Source organism: Hippoglossus stenolepis, chromosome 4 (genome assembly GCF_022539355.2).
Source record: "Hippoglossus stenolepis isolate QCI-W04-F060 chromosome 4, HSTE1.2, whole genome shotgun sequence".
Classification (NCBI taxonomy): domain Eukaryota; kingdom Metazoa; phylum Chordata; class Actinopteri; order Pleuronectiformes; family Pleuronectidae; genus Hippoglossus; species Hippoglossus stenolepis.
In genome coordinates this window covers 2,202,769-2,230,213 of record NC_061486.1, presented here as the reverse complement: position 1 = coordinate 2,230,213, position 27,445 = coordinate 2,202,769, and the positions used below count along the sequence as shown (strand labels likewise).

Here is a 27,445-nt window from a genome sequence, read left to right as displayed (position 1 = left end):
AATCCTTTCTGCTTAGCGAGTTCAAGTTCATCCCAGAAATAAATCAGAAGTGCAGGGGATATTTTTCCTTCCAAATGTCTAAGTTATATTAATAAAATCAAGTTTAAAGTCATAAAATGTATCTTGATAATAAATATAGATATAAAGAAAACATATAGATATTAAATCATCTGAACATCCGTTTGTCTCCTGTGTTAAAATGAGGAATGTGCAGCATCTTCACAAATAACTAAATGTTTGTCTCATCAGCTCCACATGATCAGAAACTGAATCTACTGTGAGGAAAGAACCACACAGACTCTGTAGTGCAGGAGCAAATGTTTATATGTTTATAATAAACAGGATATTTTGGCTTCATTTGTGGAAAGTGGGAGAAAATGGATCCATCTATGGTCGTAAATATGAACTTGTCTATTAGTCCAGTTTATCCATCCTGTTTCCATCCTGATTGATAAATATAGATCCTGATCCATCATGTCTTTTTATGAAAAATATTGTAGCCCAACGCATTTCCTCAAGTGGAAAAGCTCATTTTCTCCTGTAGCTTGAAAACCGTAGAATCCACATTCAAAGCCGGACTCCTCGTCGTCTCTGCTTCTGCTCGTCAGCATCTTAACTCAGAGCTGCCAGACTCTGCAACCTACGCATGCATCGCTTACACCTGAAGGGTTCAAACTAGAGTGTGTGTCTGCGTGAGAGGTATAGTATTCAGTGTGTGTGTGTGTGTGTGTGTGTGTGTGTGTGTGTGTGTGTGTGTGTGTGTGCATATGCAGCTCAGTTTTTCATGTTGCACCTAAACAGCTTTTGATTAGCAGCACCTCCGCGGGAGATTGTGTTCAAATGAGTTTGACCTCATGTTATTAACCTTTATTTCCAGAGGTTTTTGGCTTGTATGGAGCAAACAGCCCACAGCTACACAACATCTACACAACAGCTACACAACATCTACACACTGGACTAGTAATTCCATCACTGGTTAAAACCAGGAGACGCACCGCAGTGCAAATTGAATTTCTAGAATCGGGTAATAAATCTGTGTCCGAAGAGGATTTAGATCGATTTTTATGAAATTTTATTAAGAAGGTGACAGGTTCACTTCAGGTAAACAGGTAAATATCGTCTCACAACTAACAAGCTGCCACTCTGTGGTCTGTGAATTAGTGAGAAGTAAGAATCTGTCACTTGTCGTGTTCAGACACAATCAGCTGTTTGTTTCCTCATTCAACAGAGTCAAACTGAGGATTTGTTTTACTGAGGTTGTAATTATACGGTTTCCCACGTTCCCTAAAGGCATCACAGAGATTTAGTTTGTCCGAGCTTCAGAAGCTGCTGATGGAGGCGCAGGGTTATTATTTATATATATATGATATTATTTATTTACTTATTATATATTATATATTATATATATTATTTATCATTATTTATCACTGTCCACCTGCACCACACGTCCACTCAGCAGGAGAACTAACAGACTCAGGCTACATCCACTACGTTTTAGCTCTAAAAACATCACTGGTGTTATGTTTTTACCTGGAGTTCAAACTAATCCCCAGTTTTTAAAGATCTCTGTTTTAGTTTGAAAACTCCGAGGCTGCATCAATCTACTAATTCCACAAATCTCTGGCTGCGTCACTAACTTATCACTACGTAGTGAGTTCAACATGTTGTTGTGGTGTCCGAATCTTTACTGAAATTCTCTCTTCCCTATATGGTTCACTCATTGTTTCCCATAATGCATCATGAAAAGTAGTGTACGACCTAAAACACGTGTGTTGCCAGAGATTTTTTATTTTTAAAAAGTAAACGTATTATGAGTCGCTGGTTGTGTTCATGTCATTCAGTCGTAACCAAATCCTTGTTGTGCTAAATGAGAGTTAAATCAAATATGGCTTCATCCTCTTTTCATCCTCTTCTCCCTGTCGTCGTACTGTTCAGGACGTTTTACTGACTTTAGCCTCAAAGCTCACAAAGCGTCTCTGTGTTTCCTCTCAGCCGTTACATTTCGCTCTAAAAGCCCAGAAAGCAACAAGCTTAGTGAAAAATCCTCTGGTGTTAATCTGGTCATTAGCCTGATTTACTGTAATGATGCTTCGTCCCACAAGTCTTGTCCCTGAATGAGGACGAGCGGTGGCTCATGTCACAGGGTCTCATTAAATTAATGATGGCGGGTTTTGTCTGTGTGAGCTGGACCGTCCCGGTGAGACTCAGAACTGCGGTGAAAGGTCTGATGAGGCGAGTACGAGCCGCTGGTTATATCAGGTTGTCTCCGAGAAACAAGTGTGTGTCTGTTATGTGTCTTTCTGTGTCATTTTAGAGTCAGAATCGGGTTTTGTTGTCGAGCAGGTTTTACACATACAAGGAATTCGCTGCAGTGTATTTGTATAAATACAAAAAATCTAAAGAGAGGAAACTAAATTAAGTATGAAAAGCAGTATAAGCAGCAGGGGAGGGATTGTGCATGTTGTGCATGTTCCATGTCGTCTGCAGCTAAGTTTCTTTTCTCTCCAGTTGTATTAATAATCGCTCACGTGCACATCTGTCTCTTTAAGAGGTGACGCCTGCAAGTAACATATCGGAGCTTCATTATTCAGTGGCTCCTGCTCCTGAGACCGAGTTTCTCTTGATCCTCTGCAGCCTGTCAGCATGTTCACATCCCTCCTTCTCAGGTTCCAACTCAGACTCATGAAGGGAGCCAAGCAAATCCAATTCTATAAATTCAATATAATTCGAACATGATGCCGGTGTGTGTAATTTGATGCAGATCCAAATAAAAATCAGGATCTTAAATGTGGTGTCATAGGGAGACTGTGGACCCTTGGTGAAGGAACGAGCTCCACTCAGTTTCTCTACTAGTTTGGGCAATAAACCCCAAAATACCACAATATTCTTTCTCATATTTATCAATTACAGTTACTTATATATTTAACCCATTGTTATAGTTATAAACAATCATGAATTATTTTATGAACTCTAAGAGGAGGTTAAATGTTCATCTGCATTGTGTGTGTTTATTAGTTATTGTCTGTATGGAAGGACGAGGTGTTGCTCAGGGAACAACACTTTCTGTAACATTACAAGATTTTCGTTGATAAAATAATAAATAAAGAAGTAGTTAAAGGATCTGGATGAAAAGTATCAGACATGTGTACAGGACTGATGTGTGTGTGTGTGATTTGATGCAGCTTGATTGAATCTAAGTGTCATTGTAGTTGAGAACTTGATTCTCTATACAACCAGCATAGTTTCATTGTGTCTGTTTCTGAGGCTCTGCTGTGTCAGCGCTGGTGATGAAGTGTCACTAACCTGAACTTCCTCCAGCTTTTGAAACCCAGTTTTCCACAGTTCCAGGCGACATCCTGTCTTTTTCTATAAGATATGAAACTCGTCTCACTTTGTCTCATATGACTGCTGCTGCTAATTTGACCCCAGGAGGCCGGTTTGAGAGCCGGTGCTGGTGTCGCAGTCTATAAGCAGTTTACTGGGCTGGTGGATAATAACGTGACTTTATTATTATATTTAAATTAGCTTGTTATTTGGCTGCAGGTCTCCTGCATCTACAGCTGTGTTTGAATCAAATCACAGATGCTGTGCGACGCTCGTCGACCTGTGACTCATCGCTGTGGTTGCTCATTTGAATGAATGTGTGTTTTGGTCGTACACATGAAAACCTGCAGCCTCACAGGACGACGGAGCGTTAACCTTTAACTATTCACCCGTTTATCATTCACCCGTTTATCATTCTGTTGTATATTCTAGTTCTGTAATTCAGCCCTTTAGATCCAGCTGTTTATAGTGAGTGATATTAATCAGAATCATTAAACATAAACAGAAATGTCCGTCTTATCTCATGGCTTAAACTTAAATAAATATAGAGCCGTGAGTCTTAAATGCAACTAATTTCATGGTTATGAGATTTTATTATTATTCTGCATTTCAAGGTGATGGAGCGATTATTTGTCCACAGATTTCTGCAGAAGTTATAGAAGTTAATATTTGTTTATCTGCAAAATTTAATTTCCCATCTGAGATGCATCCACCCACAGACAAACTTCTATAAAAGTGTGATGAGGTTTGTGAGACGGCTGCAGCTCGTTATTTTAAAATACTCCCACTCAGACTCTTTCTTCCACCGGCTGCACTCGGCTCATACAGGTATGAAATGAATAGAATCAGTAGAATATTCCACATCCCTCTCTCTGATATTCAGCCCTTCCTGTGGTTCCGGGGGCCAAGTGGGATATGTAGTCACTTCAGCAGCTTCCTGGTCTGCTCCCAGTTGGGCGTTCCTGGTGAATCTCCAATGGAAGGTGCCCAGGAGGCTTCGTGACAGAACCTGTCCACTTGTGAAGGAGCAGCGGTTCTGCTCCGAGCTCCTTCCCAGACGTCCCAACACCTCGCCCTGTCTCTGAGGCTCGGCCCAGCCACCCGACCCGACTCTCATTTCAGCCGTCGTGTTACAGCAGCTGAATTTCACGAGACATTTTCATAAAGAATCTTCTTCTTTAATATTTAACGAAAGTGATAAAACATTTACTGTATCTGCACCAACGTTGAATGGGTTCTATCTCGCCCCACGTCCCATCCTGCTCAGTAGTTCTCCTGCTGACAACAGACGGACAGAGGTGAAACCTGCTTGTTGGAGGAAACAAAGCTCCGTGGGTTTGGTCCATCGCAGCCGTTTGTGATGATGAAATGAAGCAGAACAAAACAGCCTTTGGTCCAGATTTTGAAACTGCTCTTATTTGTCGCCGATGCCCTGATTTAGATCAGCTGTAGTTTATGTCTTATTCTGGATGAAAACAAGCAGTGAAGTGAAAACAGCAGCAGCAGCAGCTGGATTGTTAAATGTTCTCCCTCAGATTGAAAGAGCCTCTAATGGAATGGGATACGAGCCCTTTCTTCATCTCTATCCACTTACTGCCAAGGTCTTCCAGTCCAAGTTAATGTGTTCTACAGGATCTATCTGTCAGTCTGTCGTCACATTCATCCCCTCTGCGTCTCCACCCGTTCATCACTGCGTCCGTCTGACGGCGTCTGTCCCATAAACCACTGATTATTCTGTTTATGTGCACACTTGTGCCTCGTTCTCTCGGACCAGCAGAAAATTTCGGAGCTGTCAACGCTTTTCTCTGAACGTCCGAGCCAAAAGGCCGTCGCCGCCGCCGCTGTGAGGAGGATTCATGACTTAATTTCAGCGTTGGCTAAATGCCAGTTGGGGCATTTTGTTTGATGAAGGGGGTAAATCATGAAAATTAGTTAAATTAACCTGAGATGTAACTGCTGCTGTCTGAGATGTAACACTGTGATGGATGAGGAGCCGGTGGGAAGAGGCAGAGACACTTTGGGTTCAGGTTCTTTACACGTGACCGTAGCTGGAGTCAAAGCTGTGGTGACAGGAGTCCTCCCTGTCGCAGGAATCAAACCCGTGACCCGACCACTGTTTCTGTGAATTTCTCTTGTGCTCCACTTCTTCTCCACGTCTCATCTCACTGTGGTGGACATCCAGCCAATCATGCATCCATCTCTCCATTCACTCGGCACTGAGGGCCTCTGTGTGGTCAGTTTATCACTCCACTTGCTCTTTTGTGGTGGCAACGCCAAGTCGTTTGGCTCAGTCAGCTCTGCTTTATCAGCAGTGGGCCATCTGCAGAGGAGGAGGAGAGGAGAGGAGAGGGGAGGAGAGGAGAGAAGCGAAGAGGACATGAGGAGAGGGGGCAAACAGATGGAAAGACAGGAAGCATGGATGAAGAGAACAACAGTGTTCCAAGATGGCGGCCCCTTTGTTTCTATCAAACTTTTTAACAGCGATCTAAACTTTCAGTCTTTCCTTTGCTCCGTGTCTTTGCAGCGTTACTTCAGGTCTTTCTGTAGCTTCTTATAGAACAGTATATGCTGCATATTTAAATATTCATGTATGACTCTGTGTCTGCAACCGCCTGATTCTCCCTGACGCCACATCACTGCTGTGCTGGCGTCTCGTTTCTAAAGAGATGCACTGGATTAGCTCCACTTCACAACACACACCTTTAAACTACAGGACCAATATTCTCTCAATATTATGTGTGTGTGTGTGTGTGTGTGTGTGTGTGTGTGTGTGTGTGTGGTGTGTGTGTGTGTGTGTGTGTGTGTGTGTGTGTGTGTGTGTGTGTGTGTGTGTGTGTGTGCACTGCTGGCCGTGTCTCATTAGCTGCAGTATAACTGTTGTGAACGACCATGACGACCAGCTGATAACCTGTTAGGATCACAACAGTAACACACACACACACGTGCAAACTCCCACAATGCAACGCTGTGCAACGTCTCCGTTAACGACACGTGTCCTGGATTACAGTGGTGGGATCTCTGGTTCTTTACATAACATCAAGGTTCTACGAGCCCTGATCAGGGACCAGAGATAATGTGGAGATAAAGTTGTGCGAGTGTTCATCTCCCTCGGTCATCAGCCGCTGAGATTAAAGACTTAACAACATTTAAAGACTTAATAAACAAACTGTCCACTGTTTCCTCTTCGTGTCCGTAAACTGAACCTGACTCGTACGTATCAGAGCAGCTGGAATCTCCTCGTCTCTCAAAGACGTCTTCTATGTTTGTGATGACGGAGTGAAACCTGACCGGTGTGTGGAGCTGCAGCAGTACATGTGATGGACTCAGCACCTGAATGAGTTCCTCTGTGTTTCTGATGGAGTTTGAAGCGTCTCCTCAGGTAGTTCTGCCCTCTGTCTAATTTTCATTCTCACTGCAGGAGTCGGACATTGTTGAAATTCGCTCTGCTTTGTTCAAAGCGTCACTTCTCCAGGTTATAGACTGAGTCATTGCTTCTTTTCTGGTCCTTTAATGGAGTTCGGTGTCGGCTGCGGCTCGGAGGTCGTTCGCTCTAATGAATGTTTCGAACAGGAGTTTAAGGGCTTTGCTTTCCCACGGTTCAAACACGGTTTTGTTTGTCGGCAGGATTTTGCACAAACAGATTTCAATGCAACTCTGTGAGGACGGGACATGAAATGACTTTGGTGTGAATCCAGGAATATTTAATCACTTTCTGTAACGAGAGAAGAGAGAAGACGTTTTTCACTTTCTCGCCAATTTCAGTTAATAGAGATCAGACTCATCCCGACGCACGGATTCAGCTGCTGTTCATCCACCTTCAATCTGAGATTTAAATACTTTGCAGGTCGAGTTGTGTCGATGAAGCATTTTACAGCCTGTGTTTAACATTAAATATGAATATTTCTCTCAAGCGTCCTCACACCGGATCTTCCTTCTCTCTGGGTGGATTGTTTTCTGTTGAGGGACGTGAGTCATGATTATTCAGCTTCTCATTTTAAGGTCAGATAAATAGACCCAGCTCAGGGTCTCGGGGTCTCAGGGCCGAATATTCAGGAGGTTTTCATCTGATAAGTATTCGATGAAAACGAAAACTCGTGCCTCGCTCCTTTCACTTTGATATTTAGATCGATTTTAATAGATTTGATCCATTCTCCATATCAAGCCGCCGCGCTCTGATCAGCAGCTGCTTGCTCCTGAGGAAACAAACAGAAACCACACGTTTGCTTTTGAAAGCCTGCGCCCGTCTGCAGCTGCAGCGTCTTCCACTTACATCACTGAGAGAAGGAAAAACCCTGAAGCTGAGTGGATCCGGTGTAACAGCATCACCATGGAGCGTGTGCTGCGAACACCTGAACAACATGTGTTGCATCACGCTACATCCTCCCGTGTGCTGTTGCTGTGGCGATGAGCAGAAGGTAGAAGGCTGAGGAGGTGACACGCTACTGAGGCGGTCGTCTGCTCGCCGATCACACGGTTAAAACACACGCAGCGGTTCTTCTCCATGTGCTGCATGAATCAGCTGTTTTCAGCTCCACCAATCAGAAGCGTGCAGCTGAGTCATGTTAGGCCTGAAGTTAAGGTGCATTTATGATTATTCATTAAACCCTGCGGCTCCCGTTAAGGGACCGAACTCACCTTCAGTTGTCGTGTTGGAGGCTTCAAACAACTTATTAAGATTCTGAAAGTAGAAATAAATGATCTCAGCAGAGGCCCAGTGGAAGTTCTGTCTCGTTAAAGGGTGGTTTTCTGAAACACTTTTTATCTTTAAATCCTTCTCATATTTATGGTCGTGTCGTTGTAGGAATATACATAAAGACTTGATCTGAGCACGTCCATCTTTCACTGACTTTCAGGATTCCTGCACGTAGTTCAATGCGAGTATATCTCCAGCCTCAGATGTTAACACAAAGAAATGTCTGCTTTGTTTACTCTGTAAAATCAATGTTTTCATAAAGGCGAACATACGCATTGATACGTCTGTGACAGGATCATATTGGTTGTTTTTTATCGACTGATAAATTCCGTCAGACTCGACTTTCCACAGAGTTAAATTACTTGACTTTATAAGATTCATGCAGAAACACCTGATATTGAAATTCACTCTGGTGTTTCTGCTCCTGCTGCATCTCCACAATCTCATATTTGTTCCGAACGGCTCCAGACGCACGCACTCATGCATGCATCCAATTTAGTTTTATTTTCCCATCCTCACTGTTTATCCACAGCTACCTCCATCCTCACGTTGTCCTGCTCAGAGGCACTTCAGCAGCACGGACACACACAGCAACAACTGCAGCAGAGGATTGATTCCCTGAATTATAAAAGTCCTTGTGAATGTACACACACACTCACACGCACACGCACACGCAGACGCACACGCACACGCACACGCACACGCACACGCGCGGCCTCTGGTCTGGCGGGACCTCCATACAGCACATGGTCTTATGGAAACTGTAGCCTTCAGGCCCCTTCTGCACGCACATGAACGGGATGGAAAAACAAACTAGGAGTAAACGGATGAATTATTCATACATCGATTACTTCCAAAATAAAACCTTCCATTGATTTATCATTTATTATCCAATGAGAGGTTTGTGATGTCGATGCAGCTCTAAAGAGCAGAGGGCGTCCGGGGGGTTCACAGGTTTTTAATATGTTGGAAAAACTATTACAGCTTGAGAGAGTGAGTTGTAGTTATTACTCAGATCAGAGGTTTGCTCTTTACTGTTTAGATGATGGAGGATTGATGCAGGATCAATCTGCTGAGGGAGGAATTTCACAAGTGTTTCCTGATTGTGTGTGTGTCTGTGTGTGTGTGTGTGTGTCTGTGTGTATGTGCTGTGACCTGTAAGTGGGAAGGTGAGGGCTGTGTGGAGGTACAACATCCTGATTAACACGACACCAGCTGAGAGACCAGCTGGACTACACACACACACACACACACACACACACACACACACACTCTTGTGTTTACTTTGGCAGTTGAGAGAAAAACGATGACTTGTGAAGAAAGTTGAGTTTAGGAATTGACCGATTTGCTTCTCAATATGTTTTGGTTTTCTTCAAGACTTTGAGAGTCAACTGAAAAAAGGTTGGTGGTTCCATCCCCAGCTCCTCCAGTGAATTACAACGTTTCCTTGGGCAAGACACTGAAGCCAAACTGCAGCTGACAGCTCTGCAGACAGTATGAATGATGTGTGGAAGCCGTCCGTCCATTATCTAAACAGCTGTCAGAGAGTTCACTCCGGTCGGATCAATTATCACAACAACATCCAGCGAAACTGAAACCACAGACTCAGCATCTTCAATGTGAGGATTTATTATATTATAATATCATTTCCTTCCTTGTTCTTTGGATTCTAACTGCAGGTAATAAACTGTGATAACAGCAAAAAGTGCAGAAAAACATCATGTCTTGTTTTATAGAAGCGTTTTTTGGAAGCATCTAATTGAAAAACACATTATTATTATTATAATTATTATATGAATAATATTTCATAGTAAAAGCGTGTAATAGTGTTTCACCAGTTAAATGATTTTAATGTGCAATCATCAGTTAAGGATCAGTTAATCCTTTTCAGGAACGTCATACATTCATCAGTGGGTCATAGACTCATGTTAATCACGTTACCTTATTCGTTATTACAGTAATTTAACAGATGTTTATTTCAATAAAACCTTTGAGATCCCCACTTTAACTTTACATTTTTATAAAGGTTACATTTGTGTCCCCCAGCGTTTCCTCTGTTCTCGTCTAGTTTGTGTTTTCAGTCCCTTTTTTATCCACTTTCATTTCATTTTCTTTTCTGTGTATCTCCCCCCCCTCGCTCCCCGTGCGCCTCGCGCTCCCTGTAATGTTACACGCCATTTCCCCAGAGAGCCGGTGTTTTGTGTCTCATTTACAAGCAGAAAGATTTATTACCGCTGTTTGTTCCTTTTACCAGCCGCCCCTCGCTCCCCTCGTCTCTCTGTCCATCACTGTGACTCACACAGGCCTTTTGTGATTATTAATTCAGCTCCTCCTGCCTGTCTCCATACCTGCTGCTCTCAACTCCAGCGTTCCATCGCTGCCGTATTATTTGAGTTCTGGTGATCTCGACGACCCGTTCATTCCTTCATTCTCGAGACTTTTCATCTCGCTGCTGCCATCGGCTCCGGCATGAAGGTCAGAAATATGGCTACATTCAAACGGAAGCTGCTGCTGTCGCCCACTGAATTTAGAGACGGTTTTGACTCGGAGGTCAGAGACTAAGAAGAAGATGTTATTTCATCTGTTGAAGTTATTATAAGTGGAATTCAGGTGAAGGCTGCTGGGAGCCACAGATGATGAGAGATGGTTATGCACATTATCCTGAACGCTCAATAATTTAGAGCAGAATATACTGAAGTGGTCTAATTAAGGTTCAGTTCACAGTTCTGATGATTTTTTATCATTTTCAATCATATTATTTAAAAAAATTTAAGAGCTCTATTTCAAAATGTGGATGTCCACCATATTAAAAACTCTCTTTTGTCTGAAGTCACTCTGAGGCTTTCATCAGGCTGCACCGATCCACTCTGACCTTCAGCTTCCATCCTGCACGAGCACATGTTTCCATCTCAGCATCAATCTCTCTTTACTGTCCGGCTCCGAAAAGCAGCTGAAGACAAAGTCTGGGTCTGAATCCTTGACTCTAAATAAAGATGGACGTCTCCACTTCCTGTACGACGGCACAACAATGAAGCTGAAACACGTCGGTTACGGGCGCGGCCATCTTGCACTTCTGACGTCATTTAGAGCCGGATGTCGAGCTCCCGCCCACACATATGCCTGACCAATCCCGAGTCAGGCTCAGCTGTCAATCATGACATTTTAGTGTCAAATAACTGATTCAAAACAAACTTATCTTAAAGAGGAACATTTGAATAAAGACAGAAAATAAATTATCTTAGGAGAAAAATAATTAAGTGGAGTTTGTCCCATCCATTAACATGGAGGAGGGATTTAGGAGCTGTACTGAAGCCAGCCATGGTACGTACAACATGGTCTGAATCATAGACTGTAAAATGTACGACACAGCATCTGCACTCCAACCTATTACTGACATTGCTGTTACACCTGAGGATTGTGGGTATTGTAGTACTTCTTTACATTGTGAATAAAACATTTGTCTTCTTCAGGAGAATAAAACATCGTTTCACAGGCTTGTAGCTTGTCTACCTGGGATGGTTAAAATATTATGGCTGCTAATAGAAATCTCTATTCAGAAAGTAGTTGTGGTTTTTACTGTTGACCCGGACTGTTGATCCCTATAGTGATGTGATATGTACGTAACGCTGACCCAGTAACTAACACGGGATATTGTAACCTGTGTTTTATTTATGACCCATCCTGTTTCATTGAGGTCGTGCTGACTCTGTGTGTCGAGTCATAATAATCTCATCTATATGTAAACCAGCCTTTTCTCAGCCCCTCGACTCTGAATTAGAATCTAAACGCACAGTGAGCAGAAAGCAGAAAGCATCAGGGGAATCAATGCTGACCCGTCCAATAGTTCATTAAAATACATGATATTGCTAATAGGCCTGCCCCCCCCTCCTCCTCAGGTCCTGTATCATAAAATCAATGTTAATTCACCCGAGAGTCAATGTGACCTGCATGTTTCTGCTCTCACTCTGGAGACGCTCCATCATGAGACACCCGCAGCGTCCTGATGTTATCTGTCACAGCATTAAAGCCTCATCACGCACACGTTTGTGACAAGAGGCTACAACAGCAGAGAGAAGCTCGTTTGGTTGGAAATTCTGTTCCGAGATCAAATTAACTGATTTATTGTTTGTGTTTTGTCACTGTCGCAGACGGTAATTAAAAATTAGAGGCATCTGTTGCCGTCAGTTACTGCGACTACAACGAGGCCGATAGTGGTGCAGCCGTCGGTGTTAACGCTGTAATTCAAATGAATATTGTCAGAAACAGACAGAAACAAGCAGATTGTTGTGGAGGCAGCGTCAGAGTCAGGATGTTAAATGTATCTGACTGTGTGATGAAGAGTCGTCTATCAGTGTGATGCATGAACCGATGAAAATTACTATTTGATTTCTTTTGTTGACCATAGTCACATATTAATAGATTAATGATGTGAGGGACTGTTGAGTTCAGTAGATGTGAAACTGAGCCGGCACTTGTGATTCAAATATAATAAAATTCAGCTCCTATTCAGGTTAATTAGTGGAGTTAGTTTTATTTATTTATGTAAATACAAACCACCAGAGAAAAGGTGTCAAATATGGGACTTGAACACTCAACAATCAGCTGTGGCCTGTGAACAGATGAAGGATATTTCTGTCTCTGTTCTCTCCTGTGTGTTTTTCTCATCTTGCACTTTGCACAAACGTCTTTGTCTTTAGTGTTTAGACACCAGACATCAGAGAGAATCCCTGACAGCACAGTCAGAGCTGACTGGGTTTATCTGGAGCAGAAGACAAAACAAGCAGCGCTGTGGTTCAGTCTGAGTGAGTGTGTCCTGCTGCCGGTTAATGATGCTGCAGGAAGAACAAGCTCGGAGCAGATCTCACTTCTCTGTGAAGCTAAAGCTCGGAGACAAACGAGCTGCCACCTCATGTTGTCAACACAGACCCGGGAACAGCTTCAGTGGGATGTCACATTCAGCTGAATCCTATTGGTGTATCTATTCCTACTTTATAAAGTGTGAGCAGACTTCAACACTCAAATAGCCGCCGCTTGTGCTTCGATTTGCTCCGCTCAGCACAAACGGGGCTGTTGAGTGAGAGCGCTTGTTGAATGAAAGCAAAAACAGGTATATCAAGATTTATTTATTATTAATCGACATATTAGTCAATGTCGATAACTATCTTTCCTGAGTGAAAGTTGTTGTTTTAAACTTTTCTCTATGGGCAGATGCATAAGCATTATATTTATTTTTATTGAACTTGTGTTATATTGCTATTAATCAAACTTAGGATTATTGTTTTAGTTTTATTGCCCAGCCCTCGTCCAGAATATCCATAAAAGATGTTTTCACTGTGCAAACATTAGAACCGTGCTTCACTTTGATCCACACCCAGACCACATGTTTGTTTTGGAGTCAGAGGAACCTTTCACACCTGATGTTTTGGTTCTGACTAAACCCCCAAAGTCCAAACGTCCAAATGTAACCAGGTCAGTGTGAAAGCATCCAGTGTCTCTGTGGTGATATTCTACAAATCCACCCTGAGCCTCTGAACAGTGAACGAGCTGATGCAGCCGATGACCTCAGCCAGAATCTTGTAAATTGCGCTGGTTGTGGTTGTGGGAATTGAAAAGCTCTGGTGGTCTGAGCTCATAATGGACGTGTGGCTGCTTTTTAAAAAGGACGTTTAACCACTGAAACAGGACGTAATCCCTCTTCAGATGAGAGTGGTGAGCTCTGGTTATCCTCTGTGGTGGAGAGCTGGTGTCGGACACACGGGCACATCTGAACTCACGACGAGCCGGCGCTGAGGCCGACTCTGCTCCTCCGTGAGCGACGGCTGAGAAACGAGCGACTCTCAGTAAACCCTCCCTCTTATCTGTCTTTCTGGGACTCGGGGTCTGAGTGGGCGCCATCAACCACGTCCGGATGACAAATGACAATATTCTCCTAACGAGTGGTTTGACCTCTAATGCAGTGGGAGGATTTCCAGCTGGAGCAGGATTCTCAATTATCCGCCGCACCGACGTTCTCGAGCCAAAAGGTGAATATAAGGATGCAGATCAGGATGGAGGTAAGGTTAATAAGGAAGTGTGACAAGCTGTCATCCAATCAGAATCCAGAAACAGCTCGTAAGCTGACGGGACGGGTTATTTATTCAACCACTAATAAAGCTGATATCTCCGTAGAAGACACAGAGGTGAAATAATTAGAGCACGTGTGAATATTGTTGGTGAAATATTTGCTCTCGGTCACATTTCTCATCAGGAAATGTGACAGTTATTAGATTTAGACAAAGAAAGAAACGTGTTGACAGAACAGCTTAGTGCAAATTCCATCTTTAATGTTCTTATTCAGAAACATGAGAATCATTCTGCTGCTGCATTTTTCATGCCTCTGTGCCGATGACTTTAAAACTAGAAATTCCCTCAAGCACACCTTGAGGGAATTTCTTTAAAGTTGGTACAAACGTTCAGTCGGACTCGAGGATGAACTGATGTGATTTTGGTGATCAAAGGTCACAGTGAATCATCAGTGACGGCCTCGTGAAAGTGTTTTCAGAAGAACGCCGCCAGAGAATCCCTTCAAAGTCGGTGCAAATGTTCACTTAGACTCAGGGACACTGGTCTGTGATGTGTTTAACACACCCATGAGACTTGTGCCTTCAATAAGACGATAAGGTGAAGTTGTTCAAAGTGCTGCAGTACTGTGCCACAGTTAAAGACAAAGTTTACGTGTTTGAGCTTTAATGTTACGTTTCCCTTTGGGTGGCGTCTCTGTGTTTCACTTGAAGATGTGTGTGGATTAAAAGTGTTGAATTCAGATGTTTCGTCGTTATGACCCAGAATCCTCCGCCATCGTCTTGTTGCCCAGTCGTCACCTCTCGTCTCGTGACTCCGGCTTTGGACGAAGCTGCAGTTTTTATTCGTTGCGTCCGACTTAAAGGAGACATATGATGTTTCTTTCCTCTAGTTTTTGTGAATGTAAAAATGTGAAAAGTGTAAAGTCCAGTGTGGTAGAGGGAGCTCCTCTCTCCCACAGGAAACACTGAAGCTCCTGAAAGACCTCATCAGTTGTCTGGAACACACCTCCGCATCATCATCAGGTCACATGTCATTTACATCATGTACGTCTAGTCTAGCGCACTTCAACAAAGTCAGGAGAGCGGAGGCCGACATTTTCTACACAGATAAAATGATCAACCTGGAGACGTCTCCTCGACTCGTATTCAAACATCCGTGTTTCCACTGATTTGTGAGAATGAAGCAAATGGATTTCATGGCCTTTTTAAAACAGAAGCAGACAGTGGGAATAAACCTGCAGTGATCATTGTCTTCAGATCTCCACAGTTTGTGGAGATTCTCTAACTCACACAGCTCGGAGAGTTGTCCCTCCGTCCCCCGGTGGTGTCTCTGTGGCTCCTGCTGTGGCCTGTGAGCTGAAATGTGCTGTGGAGACATTTTCTTGTTGATTTCCTTTCTGTTTGCCTTTTGGATGCCTGTTGCATCACAAGTAACACATCTGTATTCATCGCTCAGCTTCCCTCAAATTGAACGTAACGATCCTTTTTATGGAAACTGAGGAGCGAATCCGAGACACCTCTCCAAACGTCTGATGGAGTGATCGTCAGGTTTCTTCTCTTCACGTCATCTCCTCGCCTCTTTAGTCCGGACCCACGCGCTCGCTGGTGTACTGCATGACGAGAGATGTAATATGTGTAAATGAGTCCCAGGGTGAGAGAACACACTTCTCATTAGGGCTCAACCTTTAGTATCTGTCTCCATGACAGGAAACTCATCGTCTTCAGCTCGACAACGTCTCGATCTGCAAAACATACTCAAATGGAAAGAATCCTCACACACACAAACACACACACACGCCGAGTTCTCATCAACACATTTCTGTTCACATCTTAATCTTAATTCTTTAGTTTGACCTTTTTTTAAACAACGTTAAGAACTTACGAACTTCAGCCAAGTTCAGACGACACGACTTTCACAGGTGTCAGATCCCTGTGCAGTTCACACTTCATGACTTGCAGTCGTTGTGAGTTCATGCTTCACGACTGAGGGACGAAACAACACAATCTCTCACCTGGAGAAACCTGAACGGAGAGTCTGGTCCAGGAGCTCAGCCCCAATCCTAGGTTGTGGGAATTGAAAAGTTCTGGTGATCTGAGCTCTGAGCGAAGTGTGGTCTTTTAGAAGTTTACTTCAAATTGGCTCTACACGGACACACAAAGATACAAAGAGACACACACAGACACACACTGGCGCACAGGTACTATACACACAGAAGCACACAGAAATACACAGACAAACACTGATACACACAGACACACATAGACACACACACATGTACACATACAGATACAAACAGAGGCACACAGATGCACACATGTAGACACACACACACAGACACACACATGTACACACACACAGACACGCACAGACACACACACACACAGGTACACACACAGACACACAGCACACCCTGTCACTGTGCAGGTTATTGATAAATAAAAACCTTCAGCTTCTGCTTGAGGCAAAAGAAAAAAGACACAGAACTCGGACTGTGCTGTGAGTGACGGATGAAATGTGGTGCGGCCACTTTCCCAACGTGTCAGTAAACCTGCAGCTCAAATGAAATCTGCTGTGTTTGGGATATTTCATATTTCTGATGAGCTGCCTCCACGCTGAAAGGTGCATGTTCACATGTATATAAACAGACAGTTTGTTTGTGGTTTGAAAGCAAAAGAACAACAGTAGAAGAAGAGAAAGACGATGACGCAGCTGCAGTTTTCACCTTTAAACTAAACTTTGTTCACAACGACATTTTGGCTGCGACATTAAACCTGGTGCTGGAGTTTTTAAAGGATATTAAAGGATTAAAGCTGCGACTGATAAAACCTCTCAGCCACTGAATCGTCAGCGTGTAACTCCGGGGTTTGCTGGAGTAATTGGCACAAACACACACACACACACACACACACACACACACACACACACACACACACACACACACACACACACACTCACAAACACATAAATACACACAGGCTCAAACCCCAGGATCTCTCCGAACAGAAACACTGAATCTCCTCGTCCTTTCCAGCTGATCAGTGAAGTCAAAGCAGCTCCTCTAGGATCTGAGGTGGTTTGGTTTTGGTCGAGTGGTTCAGGACGTCTGAAGAGACATTGATTTCCTATTGAAAGGAAGTGGCACATGTGGCAGACTGATCACTAAGGAAACACGCGTGTGCACATGTATGTGAGTGTGTGTCTGTGTGTGTTTCGTCTCTACTGAAAGTTTCACACTACCTATGGTAATCTGTAGCGAGTGATATTTAGCATTTTACAGTTTATCGTTGAATTAAACATTGGTTATATTATATTTCTCTGTTTGCTAAATGAAGTTTAATTCTCAGTGTTTCCACTTTCAAACTGATTTAATCTCATTTACTGTTTCAGGTCCTCACAACCACATGAGTTTGGCTCGGGTGAGTGCGCCGCCTCTGTGTCTGAGGAGGGAAACTTGTAATGAGCAGTTGGTTTATGCATGAACAAATGTTTCACAGAGAGAGACTCACACACACACAGACACACACACACAGACACACACACACACAGACACACACAGTGTCGGGAAGAGGCTGCTTTGTTACTGAAGCCAGCTCACTCGCTCTCTCCTCTCGTTCGCCCTTCTCTCTGAATACCAAACATCTCACTGTTGTTATCCATGGCCAGGAAACCTGTGTGTGTGTGTGTGTGTGTGTGTGTGTGTGTGTGTGTGTGTGTGTGTGTGTGTGTGTGTGTGTGTTTGGTTGAAACAACTGTTCACACTTAACATAATAATCGACTCTTACTTAATGTTAGTGACTTTTTTTTTATGTGTGTACATGTCTTTCTATGGTTGTGAGGACATTTCTGCAGAGCGTGTGTGTGTGTGTGTGTGTGTGTGTGTGTGTGTGTGTGTGTGTGTGTGTGTGTGTGTGTGTGTGTGTGTGTGTGTGTGTGTGTGTGTGTGTGTGTACCCTCAGGGGCGTCATGTAATGCCGCAGTGTGTAACGAGGGAACAGGGACTTGTTGCCGGTGACAAACAGACCATTACCTCCATGTTTGTGTGAAGCTAATTATTTTTCTCTCTTTCCCTCTGTTTCTTCTTCTCTTCTTTCTGTTTCTTCTTCTCACGTCATCATCGCTCTGATTCTTGACTCTTTCTCTCACTGGATGTATTTGTATTCAGAGCGTATTTCATATGAAGCGAGGTAACTTTGGAGGTTTGTTGTTACTTTGCAGAACGTCACAACTCCTTCCTTTTCTCTGTCGTCTCCATCACCACCATATAAAACTCACTTTAATATTTGAACAGTTCACATATTAAAGAGAGTTTTATTATTTCAGATGAACCTGTAATAACGTCGTCCAATGAGATGAGCTGATGGTGTTTTTACAATAACTTCCTCACACTCATGGTGATGAATGTTCCTGTTATTTCTTCTTCTCTGTCTCTTCAGTGTAAAACAAGGCGTTTTGATGCCAGAGTGAATCTGTGAACAACCTTCTCCTCTTTATTTACACTTTATTACTCCCATCGTCTCATTCCATCACATTTTATTACACTGTGTTATCTCTGAGTGGGAACGTAACTCATTTAGCTCAAATAACTGTGTGTGTGTGTGTGTGTGTGTGTGTGTGTGTGTGTGTGTGTGTGTGTGTGTGTGTGTGTGTGTGTGAGAGAGAGAGAGGTGTTTGTTAGACATGGTAAATTAAACTCCTCTCTAATGACCATTTCATCAGCCACATGAAGGAGGAATAGATGAAAACTGAGGAGTCTCATAAAATAACAACGTCTCATGTTGTGTTTCCTTTATATCGTAGTTTGTGTCACAGTTTTGTGTCACAGTTTTGTGTCACTGCTGTTGTTATGGTGACGTTATGACACATAAAGATTGGATGAAATGTGTTTGGACTTTGGTCAATGCCTGAAACTAAACATGAGAGAGGTAGTGTTTATGACTTATACTGCAGCCAGCCACCAGGGGGCGATCCAGACGATTTGGCTTCTAATTTTGGAGTTTTGTCAAATGCGCATCTTTTCTGCTTTATTAATAAATATAATATATATAGATCTATATATAGATATAGATCTATTCTATATATATAAATATAAACATAAAAAACGAATACAGATATGACTGAAAGGTTCATATCGGCTAATTTCTATCGCAATGTAAAAACAGCAGAGTAGAAATCAAGCTTCACACACAGTGTTTGTGTTTCACACACCCCCAGCGTTCCTCCACACACTCTCACATCTTCCTATAATAACCGGAGCGTCGTTTGCCAGAGGCCGTGATGTTTCTCCTTCTCTTCCTCGTGTTAGTAAAAACAAATCATTGAGTCTCGTAACCTCGTTTTCTCCCGGGACAAAGACCGTGTCACTTCTTCATCGCCGCCTCTCGACCTCAATGCTTTTAGTTCAACAATCTGATGCATCACGTTCTCTGAACAACACAACATGACGCACGCCCGCACCTTTTACTGCGGGAAAATGACGGAGGCATAATCAATAATTCTCCATTAGAAAGATTTACCATCCGTCCAGTCTGTGAGAAAGACGTAGAATCCATAAGTCAGACTTGTCATAGCTCTTAAAATATTGGATTTCTGTCTTTTCAAAATTCTCTTTTATGTCTTATAACATAAATATGTGACAATATTTCACCATTTTGTACATATTGATAAAAATACAGTTATCCCCTTGGGGGGGCGTTAAAATGCATTAAGATATAAAATATTAATGATGGTTAAACCAGTAATATTATATTAACAATAATTAGAATCAAATATTGATAGTGTATCATGAGTCATGACCCAAACAATCCAATTAAACCAATTAAATAAACACAACTGTGTCAAATGAACCTCTTCTTAAAGTTTGATTAAAGAATTGAAAGCTGACTCTTTCATCCGGTGACTCACTCGACGGTATAATGACTTTTGGATGCTTCATTGTCTCGTAGGAGAATATTTGATCGGCTTCATCAGCTCTCGTTGCTTCACAGACTTCCTGTCTTATTTGGAGCTGCTAAACGAGGCGCACATCAGCGGCGTGTAGCGTGTTAGTCGGTGCCTCGCTGAGCGGAGCCGCTCAGGCTGTGATGGGAATCGTCTGGTGTCTATAAAAGGTGAAGTTAGTGCAGCGCCTGCTGTGTGTCGTCTCTAATGGCTTCTGCCTGGATACAGTGGTGGGTGGGCTGTAATTGGCTGTCTGAGAGGGGAGCAAAGGGAGTTAAAGGTGTGTGTGTGCGTGCATGTGTGTCTGTGTGTGTGTCTGTGTGTGTGTGTGTGTGTCGGCATGCTGCTTTATGCCATATCCAATCTTAACCTTAACCGTATATTAACCCAAATTGAACCCAACCGACCCTTAAACAAATTTATTCAAACTTTAAACTGAATCTGACCAAACCTACACTCAACCTTAATATGACCTTAAACTTAACTCAACCTTATACCAATTTATAATCTAGTCTTCTTCCAACTTTAGCCCAACCTAAACCTAACCTCACCTTACTTACCCTAATCTTAATTTATCCCAACCTAAACTAATCCTAATCCTAACTTAACCTAACTTAACCTTACCTTACCTTATGCCAACCTTAAACTAAACTCTTTGTCCCCACAAGGAAGACAAGTCTCTATAGTGTGACAGTAAACACAGTTTTATGTCCCCACAACATGAGCAACACCAGAACCACACAAACACTTTCTTTCTTTAGTTTTGCTGTTCATCCTTCGTTTCTTCTTTGGTTCCATTCTTTCTTTCACCTCTTTTCCTCCCTGGGAACTTCGGGATCTAACTGTTTCTTGTTCTTCGTGCGGAGGCTGTTTGCTCCACATGTTCACTTCCTGGTCACGGATCCTTCTATAAGAAATGTCCCCCAGAGCGAGACCTCAGTATCTGATTGGCTGCTCACTGCAGGGGAGGATTTTGCAGTAACGGACGACGCTGTGTTGAACAAAAGATTTGCTCGATTCAGTGTCTGTGCACGAGGCGACTTCTGTGACCTGCGACCCGACTGAAGAGCGCCAGCAGCAGGTGGAGAGTAAAGTGAAATCAAGTCATTCTGCAGCTTCTCCGTCTCACAGCAGCTCAGTGGACTCGTCTCATGGACGAACCTGAACTCTGCTGGATGTAGTTATGGAAACTTCTCTGTCCTCTGGTGTGTTTAGATTATATAGAGAAGTGAAGAAGACTCTCAGGATACTGATGAACAGAATAATGGGATTTGGTTTCACTTGTTATCAGTGTTGAGAGAAGCAGGTGAAAGGATCTAATTCAACATCAAATACTCCTGGTGATGTTTTCACTATAATCTAAACTGTATGAATTGTTGTTTTCTTGACCCTAGAATGAGCCATTTGTATTTAAATACTTTATATTTACATCGGGAGCAGTTCCTCTCTAAGAGGCCGCCAGGTTTTTTACAGAAGCCCAAACTCAAAACTAAACCTTTTGAGTTTTTATGACAACTGAAGGCTGCCACAGGTTTTCTCTCCTGTTCTCTCACAGCTAATGAGTTAGCTCTCTGGGTGGCTAAGCGGCAGTTCACGCGGCGGCTAAAAGGAGCTAACGATGCAACACAAACACTGGATTCACGGGTATGCGCTGCGTTTTATGCTGAGCCGGCGCATTTTCATTTTTGGGACACATAATATTGCTTTTGTGCTGAATAGAAAAGTTTCTGAACTTCTTTCGTACACAGCGCAGACGACGCAACGCATCAGAACCTCAGTGATGGTGATGACGGATCAGATTTATAGGAATAAACTTTATCATATTATAATTATTAATTAATGTAATTCTGTTTATAGAAGCTGCTGCTGTTGACTGTGTATGTGGGTCATGAGCAGGAAATTGATTTTAAAAATAATTCAGTATTCTGCATGTTTTCTTCTCTTTCGTTCCTTCCTCTCCATTATACTCTCTCTCTCTCTCTCTCTCTCTCTCTCTCTCTTCCTTCTCTCTCTGACTCTCTCTTTCTATGCTATATCTCTCCCTTGTCACTGCTCATTGTTAATCTCTCCTCCCCCTCTGGCGTCTTCCCCTCTCCCTGCCATCCATCTCTCTTTTTTCATCCATCCATCCCTCTCTCTCTTTCTTCCATGTTTTTTTCCCACACTCACCTCGTCCAGCTCTCTTCCTCTCTCTCTCTCTCTCTCTCTCTCTCTCTCTCTCTCTCTCTCTCTCTCTCTCTCTCTCTCTCTCTCTCTCTCTCTCTCTCTCTCTCTCTCTCTCTCTCTCTGTCTAATTCCTTCTTCCTTCTTGTTCTTATTATTGATGATCTCTCAACTGTCTTTATCTCATTTTATGTACTTTTCTTTTTCTTCACCCTTTCCCTTCTCTCTCTCCCCTGCAGCTTTTTTCTTTCACTCTCTTTCTCCACTTTGATTTTACGAATCCCTCCCAACACAGATTCCTCTCTGCAGTGCAGGTTAGTCAGCCAACACCCAGACTCTCTCCTCCTCCTCCTCCTCCTCCTCCTCCTCCTCCTCCTCCTCCTCCTCCTCCTCCTCCCTCCATCATTGTGCCCATTACACAGTGATTACAATGCAGGTGGTGATGAATCGATAATGATGAAGATGAGTAAACTGTAGATTACATTAACAACATTCACTTTGGACTCTGTGGTTTTTGCAGCTGCGTTAAATTGAGTTTGTTGTTCCCCAGAAGACTTTGGATCGTTTTACACTTTACACTCGTGTTTTATTTCCACATGTCTAAGATGTGATTGTGACTTTAAGCCCTAGAGACCATCTCCATTGTGTTGGTTAGCCAATCAGAGCCAGGCTGATTATTGTGTGATCCGCTGAACCTTCGCCGTCGATAAGGGGACGCGAAAATCCACAGTCACGTTGAGATGTTTGCACTTCGAGCTGCAACGGCCTTTAATGAGGTCGTATACACACACACACACACACACACACACACACACACACACACACACACACACACACACACACACACACACACACACACACATACACACATACACACACACACACACACACACACACACACACACACACACACACACACACGTGTCACATCCTAAAGATAAATAACAAAACACACTGTGAATAAAAGCATCCATTATAGAACATGCTACTCACACATACACATAGTGATACAACAAAATCCTGCAGAGAGGGATTATGGGATGTCGCTTTGAAGCTTCATGCTTCACAATATATTATTATTATATTATTATGGAACCCAGTCATGCCTGCTTTAATCTGAAAGAGGCTCTGGTGGAGAATAGAGAAGCTTCTTCCTGCCTCCGTCTGCACAGGCTCAGATTTTCATTAGACGATGTCACATATAAAAACATGAATTCTTTTCTAAGAACAGCCACAAAGCTTCAGGAGGCAGCGTCACATCGTTTAAGACGTTCTAACAGAACCAAGTGGAAATTAAAAATAGTCCGAGCTTCTCTAATGTCACAGAACAAGCTCTGGTTTGATTTACAGATATAAAACTCTGATCGTGAAAGAAACAGAAAACCTGCTGATTATCTGTCACGTGTGTGTTGAGCCTGTCTGAGGCCACAGAGCTGAATCTGAACAGGTCGACGCTCAGAGCTTATGATCCAAAGCTTTGGTCTGTGAGACTTTTTATTGTGCACGAACTTGGTAGTGAGTCTTTTGGACAGATTGTTGTATTCATTCTACAAGAGCTGACACAATTATTGTGGCAGAAAGAATTCATGATAATGATATTACTGCAGCATTTGTAGATAATCAGATTAAATATATCCAGAACTTTATTTATTGTCTTTTTTTGATGAATTATTTCCACTTAAAATACTGACAATGTTACCGATGGTTACAGCATCTCAGCAACGAGACACAGAATTATTTATAACATTATTTAAACAATTTACACAACATTTGAAGATAATTGCTTCAGCAGTTTTGTGTTAATCCTGCTAAACCCACAGGAAATTATAATATCCTTGGAAAATAAAGAAAGTTGAACAGTTATAAACTATTTCCCTGGAAATCTTCAACATTACTGTAAAACCTTTATATTGCTGATGATTTGGAGCAAAAGGAAACTCAAGGTTGACGAAATCACTGCAACGAAAAACTCCAACGTCTCTTTCTGTGCCTGTGGAGCTCGGAGACAAACACAGATGACAAATCACTGTTACGACTCAGGCGCCTCCACCACGTCCTTTCCTCCGTCTCAGGGGAAATTAGGGAAACGAAAACAGTGTAAGAAAAACATCTGTTTAATCTGCACAGCTGGAGCATGTCGCTGAATGGTTACATTATTATTTATGCATTAAAAAGACGTAGAGGAGCGGATTTAAAAACACAGTGAGTGAACTGAAGTTAAAGCCCAAAGTTGAAACCTTCATCAACACGAGGCAGCTCATCAGTCTGGTTTCATTGGAGCGAGACGTCAGACTGATTGTTTCAGTGTCTGTATTCATCACATCACACTGAGGTCCATTCATTTAACAGATATAATCAAATATGTTATAATAAGATGTTTATTCATTGACGTGTCGTTAACAATCTGACAGTGAACGAAACTTAATCTGCCGTCGCTGGTGACAAATAACGATTCACCTTCACAAAGTGATTTTAAAGGATCAGGAATAAAAGACGCAGGATTCATATTAAATACTAAACTTTGTATTTGTTTGCAAGTCACCTCCTCTGTGGATTTCCTGACATCTTCTCTTCATTATGACTGAAACAGACGTTTATCTGTTCACAGTTTTCATCAGAAATCTGCCTGATTAAATGTTAATAATTCAATCAGTGACCTTTCTGTGGAGCTTATTCAGGCTAAATGTGAATTAATTCCTCACTCAACCTTTGTTTTAACACTAAGAAGATTGTTTCACCTTTGTTCTGATGTGTGGAAGGTTGATCACCATTTCAAATCAATTACTCTAAGTTTTAAACCATATGTAGTCTCGTCTTTATCTTAAACAGTCAACGAGCAGGAAAATAACCCGATGAAGAAGTCAATTAAGATTCATGTTCTTGGTTTAGTGAAGAGGAATCTCACAGTTGTGCCTTGAAGACAGAGCGTTCACAGGCTGGAGGAACAGGAAGGTGTTTGAAAAGCAGATAAACGTGACAGAACGAAATGTTTTATCACAGACGAGAGACGAGACGTCTGATTTCTCCACAGACTCAGTTTCTCATCCAAACAGTTTGTGCAACAACATAAGACGTTAAAGTGTCAGAGGAGAAGTGAGAGAGTCCCTGTGAAGCTGCATCATCGTGGAAACACAGTTTACATCAAACCTCACGACTCAGTTTACATCTGCATGAAGATGTTTCGTACGCAGATATGATTTGATCCATTTGTCTGATTAAGTTCTGATCTTTGTCCAGCTCCTTCTATCGTTTAAAAAACTTCAGTAAAACAAACAGAAGAAGAAGAAGAGAAGATGTTCTTGAATGTGCCTCGAACATCGATTATAGAACAGACTTGTTGTTGGGTCTTTGTTCTTCCACCTTCTCTCCTCTGAGGTTCATCTGTGCCTCTCATCAGTGAAACAGCCGTGTCTGTGCAGACTAATACAAATTCAAATCTTCCCCCTCGGTACATGCACTGGATCCTTATACCTGACACCATCTCTGGCAGCTGGAAAAGTACAGGACTAATTGAAGTGGATGCACTCGTTGGTAAAGATAAATGAAAACACTTAACACTTAACACGTAGCTGCTGCGATGCACAGAACGATGCAGATGGATGAGATGTGATAATGGGTAAAAATATGTTCTATTAATTTGTAGAGCTTCTTCTTGGCTGCAACAAAATATCAGCAGATTTATAAAGTCTTCTGCTGACGACATGAAGTTAAACACACGTGTTTCTGCATCGACCGCTGAGCATCAAACGCGGCGCGAGCAGCGTCTCTGTCGGACAGTGAACAGCAGCTGCTGCTTGTTTCATCCCGTGGCTGCAGGGATCCACTCTGTTGTTTTAACAAAGCAGAAAGTCGGTAATTCACGTCCTGCAGCTGAGAGCAGATCTGAACCCAACACGGAGGTTTCCTCTCACCAGGAGGCGCAGGGGAAAGTCATTGTCGAGCTTATCTTCTGGATGAAAAGCAGTTAGCGTGAACGCTTGAGTCAAATATAATAAAAACCTCCACTGTGATCTGCCAGTTGAAGGCTTTTAATGTGGAGGAGCTGCAGCAGGTTTGGGACACAGTGTTTGTACAGATTTTTTTAGATCTAAATATAATGCAGCACAAAAGCAACATCATTTATTTTTCTCCGAACTATAGGTCGACTTTTCTGAGCTTTCGTTATAAATGAAGTCATCAGCCGATCCCTGGGCTCCACAGTGGTTCAGACTTTACATCACACAGATGGAGGCTGCTTCTCTTCAGCTCTTTTCAGACATGAACTACATCCGTAAAGTTGGCCATATGTTTTACCAGGAGGCTGCAGAAAAAGATGTGGAAAATTATCATGGACACAGACATTTATGTTCTCACAAACAGAAACTTAAACTTCAAGACAATGTCCAGATGTGCAGGTCTGAAAACAGCGTGTGTTGGTTCTTCGTGTGAGGAAGACGACCCGGTTGTCAGAAATGAGTGTAGTCAGTACTGCCAGTTTGAAAAGTATTTAGCATTTCCGTGTTGTTTATTCGTCATGTTTTAAAGTTTCACCCTCTACACTCTGGGATAATTGCATGTTAATACAGCGACAGGCAGGAAAAGTATAAATGCTTTTCAGAGTAGTTTAATATCATGAAATTCTTGAGGATTATAACTTAAAATCCTCACTCAGAAACACGTCTTTCCCTCTTTTCTCCTTTAATTCCACCCTGATCACTGACACATTTCCCATAATGCTTCATAATGCTTCTACGACCCCGGCAGTATCTGCCCTGGCGTCTTAACAACCACTTCAGAATTCATGAGTTTACTCTTCATTTTCCCTTTAATGGAGACATTAGATGGATCTGAGATAAAACCCTCTCCAGTCTGGCAGGATGCCGCTCAGCAGCCGAGGGATTCAGCATCAGCAACTTGTTATTGTACCTCCCACTCCCCTGCACCACAGCGGGCTGCACGGGCTCTAATCTCATTTAATGTGCTGTGTTTATACCACAGAGATGATCCACACATCCACCTCTGCTACACACCGATAGGTGGCTGGGAACAAATTGTTCTCATCCCTCCATCGCTCCCGGTCGTCTTCAGTGCGGTCGGCCGAGCGTCTGTCGCCACATTCCCGACAACTTCAGCAGATTCCAGCTGCTTGTGGAGTGAATGGTTTCCACTCAGCCATGTCGTCATGATCGATGTTCTTCACGGAGTCCTTCCTCTGCGATTAGATTATGTTTCATGAATGATAACATGGAGGTGTCGCTCGCTCTTCAGGTGAAAATAAAAACATGA

The 27,445-nt window shown here is 42.6% G+C and overlaps 1 protein-coding gene across 3 annotated transcripts in view; it reads left to right on the top strand.

The window, feature by feature from the left end:
* The window catches only part of slc8a2b (solute carrier family 8 member 2b), a 106,667-nt gene that overhangs the window by 19,767 nt on the left and 59,455 nt on the right, over positions 1-27,445 (top strand). The window contains exon 2 of one of the 3 annotated variants that reach the window (XM_035154521.2): positions 17,468-17,496. The exons of the other annotated variants lie outside the window; for them this stretch is intronic. The gene's annotated coding sequence lies outside the window, so the exon portion shown is untranslated. The remainder of the gene's footprint in view (positions 1-17,467; positions 17,497-27,445) is intronic. 3 annotated transcript variants of the gene reach the window in all.